A 14,672-nucleotide genomic window follows, 5' to 3' on the forward strand; every position below is an offset into this window, starting at 1 on the left:
CCCAGGCCCAAAGGTGAAGGAGGCGGGTGGAGAGACGGGTGGAGGATGGCTGGAAGAGGTTAAGGGAGCGGAGGACAAAGAGGGTGGAGGTCACAGAACTTTACCTCAGACCTTAAATCCATGATAGGTATTTGCATTAATGATGTTTATTGAATACATAGGCATAACTCTACCTAAAATGAAGGGGACATGATGGATCGGGGTGGGGAGGGGGGGGGAGAGGGCGTGAACGGAATGTAGGCTAATGACTGATATCTGTTGATGTAAGGAAATGCTACTAAAAGACGCGGAAGAAAAAAATTATTGAATGAAAGATGAGGCAACCAGCCAAAGAGGTTATGGATGGAAAGTTAGATAGAAAAAGACGGGAGGCTTCTTAGACAGAAGGAAAAATCAGAGTGACCAGGAAAACTAAAAGGGATGATTAAAAATGAAAGAAAAAAAAAGGTGGCGTATTCTGGAACTGACGAAAAGGAAAAATGTTGACTGAAATGGCGACAGCAAGGGGGGCAAAAATAGAGGTGGGAGGAAGTGATGATGAGAGAATGTGTGGGAAAATGAGATGAATTACTTAAAAAACAATAATAATAATAATAATTCACGCGAGGGACAAGAAAAGCCGAAAGGAAAAGGTGTTGAGAAGAAGGACCTGCGAGAAGAAAGTATTGAAATCATAAACAAATATATATAGCTATGGGTTATGCTGAAGAAAAATGGTGGCCCGAAATGGAGAGAAAATTAAGGATCAGACGATGTGGTAATAAAAAAAAAAAAAAAAGGGGGGGGATCTATCTATCTATTGCCAGACGCCTCAATCCCGTTTGGGGTGGCCACAAACAAATCGCCTCCATGAAAAAAAAAAAAGTGAATTGCTGAAAAAACAGTGACAATAATGAAAAAAAAAAGGCAGAGGGGAAGAAGGCATGGAAGGAAGGGCTAAAAAAAAAAAAAGAAAAAGGATGAATTCAAGAAGAGAAGAAAATTGTACTTAAGAAAATTGGAGAGGGGTGAAAGAGAAATTAAAAGGTTAAGATGAAATGGTGAAATAAAAGCAAGAAATAGGGTGAATCGGGAATTAAGAATAAATACCCTGAAGAAAAACAGTGAGAGCGAGGGACAAAGAAGACTGAGAGGAAGTGGTGGTAAGAAAAAGGAAGTGAAAAAAGAAAGAAAGAAAGTAAATTCAGGAAGCAAGGAAAAAACATATACATGATGAAGAAAATAGTAAGTACGAGTGAAAAAACGAGGAAGTGGTGAAAAAAGGAATGAGAGAGAAAATTGTGAATCCAGGGAGTAAGGAAAAAGAAATACAGGTTAAGGAAAAATGATGAGAACGATGGAAAGGAAAGGATAGAAAGACGTGGTCATGAGAAAAAGAGAAAGAGGAGAAAAATGAATCCAGGAAGTAAGGAACAGAAAAAGGAACGTCGAAGGAGAAGAATGACATCAAGGAAGAAGAATAGCTGACACGATAATGAAGGATGAGGAAGGGTTGTCTTGCAGGATTTTAATTTAACGAGGCCCAAGACTCCCATTGCTCCAAGATTACTGCGTCTCGCCCTTGCCTTGGACGGATTTTAGGTCGGGGTGCAGAATTTTCCAAATGATATTTATTTTCAAGTCTACTCAATTTCTATAGACGTTGCCTTAGTAAGGGTATAGATTTCTTTTTTTCTTTTTCCTTTAAGTGCACTCAATTTCTTTTAATACCAGACATCTCCTCCTGTGCCTGTCTCAAGCCCCAGCCAGCACGTCATCGTATATCGTGTAACCCTAGAGACAGCTCAAGAAGACAAGGGTCATACTGTCTTATGACGCCCCCAAACACCTCTTCCTTATCAGTTAATTTCTGGCACGTTATCATTACCTATTGCGTTATTACGGTTATTTAGAACACATGTAACCACAGTAAAGTCATGCAAATTGAGAATACAAGAGAAAAGTTAAGGAAATAGTCAACATAATTCGCTTACGAAAAGGTGCTAGGAACCCTCATGAGCCGACAAGAATACAGCGGTTTACAGAAGTGCCAAGCTGCGGTGGATCAGTGGTCAGCGTAGTCGCCTTCCTGTATGTGTGTGTGTGTGTGTGTGTGTGTAATTCACCGGGTAGGTCAGGATCACTTGATGGTCGTGATCGTCAGCTTTTACCCTCCCGGAAAGGAGCTGAGAGCTCATATAGTCCGATCTAAGGGCAAGGCTGTGACCTTCACACACGCACACACCCATCCCCTTGCTCAAGGGGGACAGTAACCACCCACTTCGTCAGTGAAACTTTTCGCAACCTGAGCGAGGCTCGAACTCCCGTCTACCAGAAGGCAAGCGAGAACGTTACCACTGCGCCAGTGAGCGGTGTGTGTGTGTGTGTGTGTGTGTGTGTGTGTGTGTGTGTGTGTGTGTGTGTGTGTGTGTGATTTCAAGATATGCATTTAGATACTTGGTGAAGATTGGCGGAAATTGACGTCACAAAAGGGCAGACCATTTTCAGACACCGTCCTAAACACTTCTATTAACGCTTTTGCTCCTAATTACCTACTTTGCATATTATTTCCCCTGATGTCAGAGGATATTAATAGGCTCAAGAGGAACCCTAGACGCTTAAAATATCTAAAACTATTACAATCAAAATTTTGTGATGACGAAAAGACGTAGGATATTTAATTTCAGGTTATATACGACGATTTTATTTAGCCTATAGGTTTTCACTGCATTTATGGGGTTAAGAGGAGGAGGGGGAGGAAGAAGAAGCTGTAGAAGTTTAGGATTAATGCTTATCGGCTGCGGGGTCATCAGATCAAATTCTGGCTTCCACTTACACACACACACACACACACACACACACACACACACACACACACACACACACTTTTTCCTGTATGACACCCACCCCATCTAGCACCATAATGACCCATGCGTCCACCACACCCTGTATTGTACCTTTTTTTTTTTTTTTTTTTTTCACGTGAGTGGTTTCACTGGCTGATAAAAACAGCGCTCCACTGACACGGTGATAATATGAGGCGCCCGGCGGCAGAAGGGCGACTTAACCAAAAGTGACTTGAGATACACATACCACTTTGTATGTGTACGAAATGCATATACATATTTGGCATCATTTGACTTGTATAGTGAAAGAGAATAATTCCTAAATAAAAGAAATGGTATAGTCATGCTTTTTTTTTTTTTTTCAAGTTTTGTTGCAACCCACAAAATTTTCAGTGTAGAAGAAATATTTCAGTATCGTTATGTTATTGCAAGCAAATGAGATATTAATGTACTGAACACAATGATTAGAAAAAAAAAAAACTTGTCATATGTCACTTCCATGAATTTTGGCAAATTTTGATACTTATGGAAAACTCAAAAATCGAACAAAAATACGCTACATGGTACACCAATTATTTTCTGCAAAGTTAATAAACAATAAAAAGTATATATAATGAACATATTGATACCATAAATATGGCTGTTAATCATATTTCTTATTTCTTGACATAAACAAAAAATCCAAATTTAAGTATCTCATCAAAATCGCTGTAGCGTCATCAAAAATCAGCTTTATGACCGCAAACACTATAATGTTTAGGTCATTACACATTTACCGTATAATAATAATGAATAATAGGACAATCTTTTCAACTTGACACGTACCTTAAACTAATGCAGGATTGGGCGCCAGGGGAAGCGTGAAATGGTGCAATTCGAGTGGACGCTTCACATGACCCGTGCACACGGCCCACTATGTATGCAGTCTTGGCGTAATAGTCCTTTAATGCCCAGAATTGGTGAAAAATGTCATGAATGTTCTCCACACCAACACAGGTACAGCACTTATCCAGGCATGTACATGGGGGCCCCAGTCGTGCTTGTATGTTCTGTCCTGCTCACATAGGCCTCACCACTGTCTCCTTTACGCTTAGCAGCCTCTTGTTTCCACGCAGAACGATGCTGTTGTCGCATTCTTGTGACCTTCCGACATTCACCCTCACTTTCAGTATCACTAGACGACATAACTGAGGGTTAATCCACGTAAAAGTAGCAGAAATAGAGGAAGTTTAGGGCAACGTCTTCTCCCACACATGTGCACACGGGATGATTGCCCAAAGACCTTGCAACGGCCCTCGGGATTGGCAGACCCAGCTCCTGTAAACACAGGAGAATGAATACCGCCACGCTATTGGCTCGTCAACTCACCCTTTGCCACAGAGTCCCGGGGCCGTACTATAAATCCTACTTCATAGGTGAAAGTCAAGAAATGTGAGACTTAAGGAGCAGTTCATCACAACAACTTTGTTAGGTCGAAATCACAAGCTGCTGAGATAGCGGTCTGCTATATGGAACCCTTGGGAGTTTTGAATATTGAAGAAAAATGCAAAAAAAAAAAAAAAAAAAAGAAAAGAAAAGTCGTAACAAAAAGTCTAAAATTACTAAGATATTTTTCTTAAATGTTTCCGGCAAAAAGTTAACTGAATAATGACAAGTTGTAGGATTTATTTATTTACCACTTTGTTTTACTGTGGACGGGGACATATTGCTTCACCACACAATCTTGTAAACAAACAACACCACCGGCACCAGCAGCGTGGAGAACGCTAACAGTACGCTAGAGAAACGTACAAGTGGTCGTCGCCACTACAGAGTCGCATTTTTCCATGTGCAAGGTAACGCAACCTTAAAATAACTTTCGTTTCTGCCGTGAGAGCCTTGTTTCATGCCGTGCTTGGAGGTGAGAGAGAGTCCTGTAACTTTCTAATTTCTCACTCCTCTCTTCCATACTTTCGTTCCTACAGTCATTCAACTCTTTCAGACCAATGACTTATTTTCTGCTAGTTTTTTTGCGATCTCCTACACTTAGCTCTCTTACTCTTTCTCCCTTCCTCTCCTCCCTGTCTCTCCTCCTTCAGTCCTTTTCTCTCCTCTCCTCAGCCTCTCTCTCTCTCTCTCTCTCTCTATCAAAAGCCACCACCCCTCCTCCCCTTACTTCCTCAACCTCCTACACCCTCCCTTCTCTCCCACTTTTCTCGCTCCTACCCCCTCCTCCCGCTCCCTCTCTCTAAACAACCACCTACCCCTCCTCCCTTCCCCCTCCTTCTCCTCTCAATTTCTGTCCCTTCTTTCCCTCCCCCAACCATCATCCTCTGCCTCTCCCATCCCCCCTCTTCTTCCCACTCCTCTTTTTCCCTCCAGTCCCTCCACTTCCCTTCTTCTTCTCTTCCTTCTCCCCTCCTCCCCTATCTCCTCTCTTCTCAAACCTTCTTCCTTCCATCTCAGTAACCTCTATCCTTTCAGTTCCACTTCTTCCACTTCCTTTCCTCCCAGTTTCCTCCTCCTCCTCATTCCTCTTCTTCTTCCTTTTCCTCTTCTTCTTCTTCTTACTTCTCTTCCTCCTCCTCCTACTCGTTCCTCTTCTTCCTCCTTTTCCTCCTCCTCCTCCTCCTCCTCCTCCTCCTCCTCCCAGTCGAGGTTATCAGGGATCAGTGTTGCTCTTGTACCTGTCGTCTGCTGCTAGCGCCTGTCTGTCTGTGTGTCTGTATACCGTTTCATGGACACTCTCACTCTATCTGTTTGTGTGTGTTTCTGTCTGCTTCTGAGTTTCTGTCTGTCTGTCACCTTGTTTGTACATTATTTCAGCGGGGTCTGTCTGTCTGCTTCAGCCTGTCTCAGTGTGTTTCCCTCTCCACCGTCTGTCTTTGTGCTTGTACAATCTGTCTATCATCTCCCCCCACCACCACAGTCTGTTTATTTCTGTGTAGCAGCTCCTGTGTCTCTGTCTGCTTCCATATCTCTGTCTGTCTATCCTGTCTCTGTCTATTTCTGTTCTCTATGCCTTTTCCTGTCAGGTTATCGTCTCACGGGCACCCTCACTCTCTCTGTGTCTTTCCTTGTCAATATTCCTGTTTGTGCCTGTGTTTCTCTCTCTCTCTCTCTCTCTCTCTCTCTCTCTCTCTCTCTCTCTCTCCTTCTGTTTCCATGTCCCCGTCTGTTTGCGTGCCTCTGTCTGTCTTTTTTTCCTGTGTTTCTGTCTACTTTTGTCTCTGTCTGCTGTGTTTCTGTCTGTTTCTGTGTCTGTCTGCTGTGTTTCTGTCTGTTTCTGTGTCTGTCTGCTGTGCCTCTGCTGCGTATCTGTCTGCTTCTGTCTGTCTGCTTCCGTGTCTCTTTCTGTCAGGTCCTGTGAGACGTTAGCTTCGACCTCCTGTCTGTCTAGTCGTCTGTATGTTTGTCTGCCAGGCCCTTTAGTCGTGTGTGTGTGTGTGTGTGTGTGTGTGTGTGTGTGTGTGTGTGTGTGTGTGTGTGTGTGTAGGGCAAGGCTGTGTGGGGGTAGTGGTAGTGGTGATGGTTCTGGTAGACTGGGTTGTGGTTGTGGCGGTGGTGGTGGTGATGGTGATGGCCGTGGTGACCGTACTAGGCATTGTGGTGGTGGTGGTGGTGATTGGCATAATGTGATGTGCATATGCTGTTGACGATTGTGGCAGATAAATTGAGAGTTGTAAAGCTGAGCCAGGGGGAGCGTCCTTGGAAGAAAATGAGGGAGTGGCTGTGGCGGAGCTGGGGTGGGAGTTAGAGTTGAGAGGTGTGGTAAGTGCTGTGGTGGCTGCGACAGAGAGGTGTTGTGGCTAGTTGTGTGGTAGTGAGAGCTGTGGTAGGGAGGGTGTGCTAAAGAGGGCTATGGCAGGGAATGTAGTAAAGAAGGTTGTGGTAGAGTGTATGGTAGAAAGAGCTGTGGTAGTAATGGTGTGGTATAGAGGGCTGTGGTAGATTGTATGGTTGAGAGGGCTGTGGCAGAGGCACCGTGTGGTAGTGGTGGCTAGTGTTAGCAGACGTGATGAATGGATGCGGTGGCGTGTGTGTGTGTGTGTGTGTGTGTGTGTGTGTGTGTCTTTTGTGTGTATATTTGCTCTGGTTAATCGAGTAAGGCGGGGGGGGGGGGTCTATACATATATATATTTGTGTGGCTGCATCCTGACCTCCCCTGTTACCCATCAAGCAAAGGTCAGCCTGAAGCACGTAGATATCAGTGAAGTCATTAGCCACTTCACTACCATGACCACTACCACCACCACCACCACCACCACCACTAACACTACTACTACTACTACAACTACTACTAGCTACTACTTCTGCTACTACTACTGCTATACCCTTTTCCTCTCGACCTAAAGTTGGCATCTCTCCATCTTGAACACTGAGCTGTAACGAGTAGTTGACACTGAAATAAGATGCTAGTCACGAAGAAGTGCTACTTAAGGGGAGCCACAGAACTGTCACAGCCTGACATTGAGCTACGTGAAATGAGCTACAACAGGACAAAACTCCGAGCCACATTAAGGCAAAAGGAGATTAGTAACCAAGGAGACGCATTCCTACCTCATGACCAAGGCGCATTGAACTCTACGCAACAACAACATAATATTCAAGCTGTCGGAGTGAACTACTACTGTCATGTCAGGTGAAAGAAAGGCTATAATTCCGTCTAGGCTATTCATCTTTCCTTCAGACGATTTTTTTCCTCCCAGTTAAGACCTCTAGTACCTAGGGGGTTAATCGCTGCTTTATCTAACCTCTGTACTTCGAAAAGTACCTCCGAAGCTGACTAAAACCGTCTGGAAATAAGCAAGAAAAAAAAAAAAAGCAATAAGACGCGTTTTGTTACTCCATTCTTTCCACCTTCAGACGATTTTACTGAACTTGGTAAAAGGGTTAATGAAGGCTGTATCTAACCCCTCCAGATAGGACAAAAAATCTCTCCTTAGCTAAGTAAAACCGTCTTGATATAGCAAAGGCAAAATTAATGCTATATCGTCATGGTGTGGATATTAAAAGAATGTGGTGGGCTGGTGGGGGAGGGGGGTTGATAACGGGAGGGGGGAATTGAGGGGTTGATAACAGGGGAGGGGGGTCACTGAGGGGTTGATAACAGGGGAGGGGGGTCACTGAGGGGTTGAGAACAGGGGAGGGGGGTCACTGAGGGGTTGATAACAGGGGAGGGGGGTCGCTGAGGGGTTGATAACAGGGGGGGGGTCACTGAGGGGTTGATAACAGGGGAGGGGGTCACTGAGGGGTTGATAACAGGGGAGGGGGGTCACTGAGAGGTTGAGAACAGGGGGGGGTCACTGAGGGGTTGATAACAGGGGAGGTGTGTGTGTGTGTGTGTGTGTGTGTGTGTGTGTGTGTGTGTGTGTGTGTGTGTGTGTGTACGTAAAATTGTGCACATCATACACCGCGCGCTAAGTCTATAGTGTAGGCCTAAAACTGTATACACTCCTTGACCAGACACAGGATACACATATATGGTCACACATGATAAAACACACACACACACACACACACACACACACACACACACACACACACACACACACACACACACACCATAAAGAAATAAAAAACCCTCATAAACTAACTACTGGATATTACTCCTTCAAACACTCACCAGTTGTGTATACCGTACATTTCAAAGTACACACACACACACACACACACACACACACACACACACACACACACACACACACACACACACACACACACACACACACACACTCCCAAATTTGGCCAGCAGTCTTCGGTGATATATGTCTGGGCCTTGCTTAAGGAGGCTGGGATGAAGGGATGTACTTTTTTGTTGACGCTGTGCTGAGTGGCGCTGTGAGTGTGGGTGTGGGTGTGGGTACAGATGAGGAGGCTAGGAGTGGGTGTGGGTGTAAGCGGGTGGGTGGGGGGATATGTTTTGGTGTGGGTGGCTGTGACTGGATGTGGTTAGTGTGGGTGTTGTTTTGGGGGATGGGGTTGGATGTGGGTGGTGCCGTTAGTGTGGGTGTGGGTACAGATGAGGCGGCTAGGTGTGAGTGGGGATAGATGCGTGGGTGTTTGTGGGAATGATGTGGGTGAAGACGTGAGTGTAGAAATAGAAGTGAAGGTGTGTCTGTAATTGTTAACGTGGATGTAATTTTAGATACAGGTTGTTGTTATCGTAAATATAACTGTGATGACGAATGTAGATGTTGAAGCCAGTGAAAGGGAATTAGAGGAAGTTAGGGATGTGATGTAGTGTGGTTGCCATTGTAAGTTTAGGCTCGAAAGGTTAACTGGGGGATGTAGTGTGGGTTTGGCATTGTTATCAGTGTACTAGTGAACTGCAGTTGTAGTTGGAGATGTGTTGCAAGTCTGGGTAGTACCTATAAACATATTTTCTTAAGGTATAAATGATAAATCAGTAGAGATGTAATCCATTTTCGCTGGTTACTGATAATGGCTGTTTACACTTTTGTTTTTCCAATTTCCGGATTCCGCCTATCCCATTTGTAAATAATACGGCTGATAATTATGATAAAGAAAATGGTGTAGTGATGACGATAAGGATGATGATGATGATGATAATGATGAAGATGATGATGATGATTGGGTTAAAGTGTGGAGCTGAGATGAAGAGCTAATTATGGATGCTGCATTATGTGCACTGGTTTTGAAAGAGATATATTTTGTGGTGGCTCATTTGACTAGCGATGTCGTTAGGTAGATGAATATTCAGTCTGTGTGTGTGTGTGTGTGTGTGTGTGTGTGTGTGTGTGTGTGTGTGTGTGTGTGTGTGTGTGTGTGCTCGGGAGCTTGTGCTTAACCTCTTCAACCCAATGACATATTTATTTCAATGCCTCAACTTCTAAATGATTTTAATCATTTTAAGGATTTTTTTTTTTTTGTGCTGGGGGAGAGGAAGTATGCATAATTCATCCAAAAATGTCTCTTGTAAGATGAATAAAATCATCTGGAGGTAGCAAAATATACCAACAGGATACGTCACCTGATGAAAGGATTAATTCACTCTGCTGATCATTCTAAAACACGGGAGAGGGGAGGGTACAGGCCTAGTTACTGTACCTAAGGCTTACAGGTATTTACGTTTTATATCTCACTAAGTTATGCCCGTGAAGGAGAGTCAGAATTCCAGGGGCTTGGATGATGAGTGAGTGTGCCTCAGTTAATTTGGCCATGCTGCGGATTAGTTTTCAGTGTATCTGGTTTGGTTTTGTATTCTAGACCCTGCCTCCCCCCATCCTTGGATGGAAAAAACAAAAAAAAACAAGATGACGACGACGATGATCATGATCATGATGATGTTCCCTGCCTCAGACGGGATCCGAAAATGAGTTCAGTGGAGCAGCGGACAGCTTCTCTACCCAGTCGGCTAGTTTATCGAGGCGTGACTGTTAACGACAACCCAGCGAAATACAGGACTAAAGACTATTTAAAAAAATGTGTTCCCCTGCGCTTATATGGAGTGACAGAGACCAGACCGACTGAATTACTATCCCACAAAGCCAAAGCGATAATAAAATGGAATGAATAGAGCTTATTAATACTGCATACACCGATTCCTAATTATACAGATCGGATGGGCAGGGAGGGAGCTGTTTGTACCGCTGCAAAATTAAACCTTTATCATTTATCCCTTTCTCTCTTTTGTCCTGCCTCACGTTCCTACCACAGCTCACATCCTACCCTGTCTCACATCCCGGCCACAGCTCAGCCTACCACAACTCTCACTTCCTATCTCATATCCCAGCCATACTCCTCTCTCTACTAAAGTTATCCCTTTCTTCCTCTGTCTTACTTTACGTTCCTGCCACAGCTTTTTCCTACCACAGCTCTCACATACTGCCCCATCTCAAATCCCTGCCACAGTCTTTCCTTTCTTCTCCTCCTTTAAAGTCTGCCATTGCCTTAACTCTTTCCCTCTTTCACATGCTGCTACCACAGCTCTCCATTTTTTGTCCTACCACACTTCCCTACCACAGCTATCCTTTCTGTCCTACATCACATCTCTATCACAGCTCACTTTCTCTTCTGTCTCACATTCCTACCACAGCTTCCCTGTACCACAGCTGTCCACTTGGGTCTTACCATACACCTCGTTCCTACCACAACGATCTTTTGTCCCCCGTATCCTCTCTTTACCACAGCTCTCCCTCTTTCCCGAATTCTGTATCAGTAAGGTACCACAGTTTGTACTGTCCACTCCCCCATCTCTCTCTCTCTCTCTCTCTCTCTCTCTCTCTCTCTCTCTCTCTCTCACACACACACACACACACACACACACACACACACACACACACCTGTCCCCCACCACCCATACTCACACCCCGTAATGACGTCCCTGTCCACTTTTGCCGCTTTTATCATGATTTATCTCGGAACATAATTAGCATAATCGTCTCGTCCAGTATGCTAATGAGCTATAATAGCCCCTCTCTGCTAATGACACTATATTGCACCACCGGCATTTACCCCTCTCATGGTCGGATCAGCTCTAGTAATCTATCCCACCAGACGATTTTATTCAGCCGAGTTTTAATCCTGTCTCTATCAAACTCTTCACTCCGATGACGAAAATCCTCCATCTTGTTCTTGTTCTCTTCTGGCAATATTTTTTTTAGTTTAGGATGGACGTCTCGAGGAAGAAATTAAAGTTAGAATTTGTCTTGCAGGATGGACAAAGAAAAATAGCATCGAATCTTCCCATGCCTCTAGTTCCTCCTGCAAAAAGAAATCCTACTTACGACAGGATAGTAATCGTAAGTCTGTTTGTGAATCCGTGCCTTTGTTTCCCATGGCTCCCTAACACCTCTTCCTAAGCGATTTATTTTGTTTACTACCCTTACTATCCATTTTACTTTGCTTATTACTCTTTTACTATCCTCTTCTGTGTCATTTAAATCATTCAAATACCACCCTACTCCGAATAAATAATGAGCAAAAAGATATTAACCAGCCGTATCCAAAAATGAATCGCTAAGGAAGAGGTGCTAGGGAGCTCCCTTTATCGATAAGAGGAACTCATGACACACAACACTTCCTCATAGACAATGCAGTTTTCTCTCTCTCTCTCTCTCTCTCTCTCTCTCTCTCTCTCAAATACACCCCGTGGCTCTGAAGCAAGGTGATGGAGGGGGGAGTCATCGGTTCTGCATTACGGCGCTTGGGTCCCTCGTAAACAAGGTCTTAATGGCTTTGGAGAGAGTCGGGTGTCATTCATTTCCCCTCAGTTACCCCTTCAACTTTACCTCATTTTCTGTAGGTCGTTGCCCCCCCCCCTCTCTCTCTCTCTCTCTCTCTCTCTCTCTCTCTCATTTCCGTAATGCTCTTTGCAAAATAATACCTAAGAGACAATTACACTTCTCTTGTGGTTTTCAACAGCTGAGAGAGAGAGAGAGAGAGAGAAGGAGAGAGAGAGAGAGGGAGAGATAATAAACCTTCCTTTTTAGCTCTCTGACTTCATTCCCTACCAGCAAATTAACACGAAAGCCCAAAGTCGCATTTAACATATATATAAAAATGAGTAAATATAAATCTATGTACACAAGGATATACACGTGTTTACATCTGAATTTATTATGCTTATTACGCTATTTATTCCCGTGTTTTATGTGTGCTATTAATTTGAGTGAGGTGTGTTAAATACTAGGGACTTGCGCTTCTGGCGAAACTGGCTTAAGCTCTACCCTGTGGCTTTCTAGTCTTGTCTAAATTCAGTGGTTGGTGTGGCAGTCTGGCGATGCGTGTGTCCCAGGGGCGGTATTCTGATGCGGGTAGGAAGCTCACTAACACCCCTTCCTCAGCGGTTTATTTCTGATTCTGCTTCTTTATTGTTTCATATGTGTTAGTCATGCCATGTGTCGACATTAAAAACTATAAGAAGCAAATAAGAGGATGTTGATGAGTAGCCTGGAAAGTAAATCGCTATGGAAGATGTGTTAGGGAGTCTCCTTACCCGACGAGATTACGGCCTTTAGTTACATTTTCTAGTATGTGCATCAACAACATACAAAAAGATACTGAGGTGTAATGTGTAAAATAAGTCGCTCAGTAGGATGTTTTACGAAATCCCCAAATCCACTTATACCTATAATTTTTTGCTTACCCTTTAACTCTGAAGGAAGAGCGTCGATGATGATGATGATAGCAGGGGCGTGGCAACCTATATACATAGCTCCACCCTCTCGCCCCCTTGCCCACAGCCATATCATCCACCAACCCACCTACCCCCACCCACCCACACTCGCAGCCCCGCTCTTTCGCCCATGCAACCACTCACATGTCCAGTCATATCACACACACACACACACACACACACACACACACACACACACACACACACACACACACACACACACAAAACCTTCTCCCGCCATCCATCCTCACCCCCCCAAATATCCATCTGTCCATCCACCATCTCACCTCTCCCATCAACCACACATATTTCCCCACCCTTTTTCCTCATCCCCACTCACCCACTTTACCACCCCTACCCATCCACCCACCCACAACTCGACCTTCTCAAATACCCACCATCACCACCGACAATAACCTCCCCCATACCCACCCACTCTCACCTACTCTTCCACCCATCCATAACCACACCCCACCAACCCAACCTTCTCACCTCCACCTACCCACAGCCACAGCCCTACCCTCTCTACCTTTCACCCACCCATCCACGCCCACGCACCCACCTGCTCAGCCCATTTCCCACCCACTCACTTTACTACCCTGCCTGAAAAAGTGCTCTGACGCCTAAGACTGCATTTAATCTTCCTTTTATTGATGTGGCGGGACAGGCAACACAAACCTTTTCAATATACTGTACAGGGGGGGGTCCAGAGACAGCCTCCACTTCCACTCCGCCTGTCTAGGTTCTCGTGTGTTGCTGGGACGGCTGTCAGCGTTATCAATGTTTACCCTGCATCATTTATCGATCCGTTACTCTCACTGCCACATCAGCACAATAAAGCGTCCCTGCAACACACAATATACCGCCAAGTGAGCATCTAGTCGAGCGCTATTCATAGACACCCTGTACATAGCGCTGGGGTGGTTCAGGAAATTTATCGCTCCACCTCGTGTTAATTTTACGAGGCTTTCAACACGGTCGTTATTGAGAATAGATTACCTACCTGGAATCCATTCGGGTTTATACACACGACTTGTCCGCTCATAACCCATTCCTTCTCCAGTCCCCTGACGTCTATTATGCTTTTTTCTTGCCATCTTAAAACGATTCTTTTCACCTTGAGAGAGACTTTTTGAACTCGAGGGCTTAGATATAGCCTTCAGTAACCCTTTCAGTACTAGATAACTCTCCAAGCTGAATATATATATAAAACCCGTTCAGTGCGACGACACCTTAACTCATCTTCCACCCGGCAAGTATTTTTGGAAAGGCCACTGGTAACGAAGGGGCTTTATAAAAGTGCATTAACCCATTCAGGTGTAATGTTAATCTTGATCATTCTATTCTAGTTCATTCCAGAAATTTTTATTCATCTTGTAGAAATTAAATTATAGTCCTCAAAGATCAAATTGAACTCGAATAACCCATCCAGGAGTGGTGTCATTTAATCGTACTTTGAATAAAATTAGACACTACAAAAGGCCTTCCCTAAATTGCATAAAATCATCTGGAGGGAAAAAGAATAAAAGAAGGTACTGAAGTTTAAGAAGCTATAGGTGGAATCCAGAACACATGCTCCCCTGTATGAATAAGGGTCCATAAGACGGTGTAGGTTCCAAGGTTCTACAGGGCTTTACAAAGCTCTCCAGGGGAGAGACTCCGGGCCCCACCTGGCCAAATATCAGCAGTACATGAGCCTCACCTCCCTTCCTGCCCTCATAAAAACG

This window comes from Coenobita brevimanus, chromosome 23 (genome assembly GCF_032717465.1).
Source record: "Coenobita brevimanus isolate Jiangsu-jjx chromosome 23, ASM3271746v2, whole genome shotgun sequence".
NCBI lineage: Eukaryota > Metazoa > Arthropoda > Malacostraca > Decapoda > Coenobitidae > Coenobita > Coenobita brevimanus.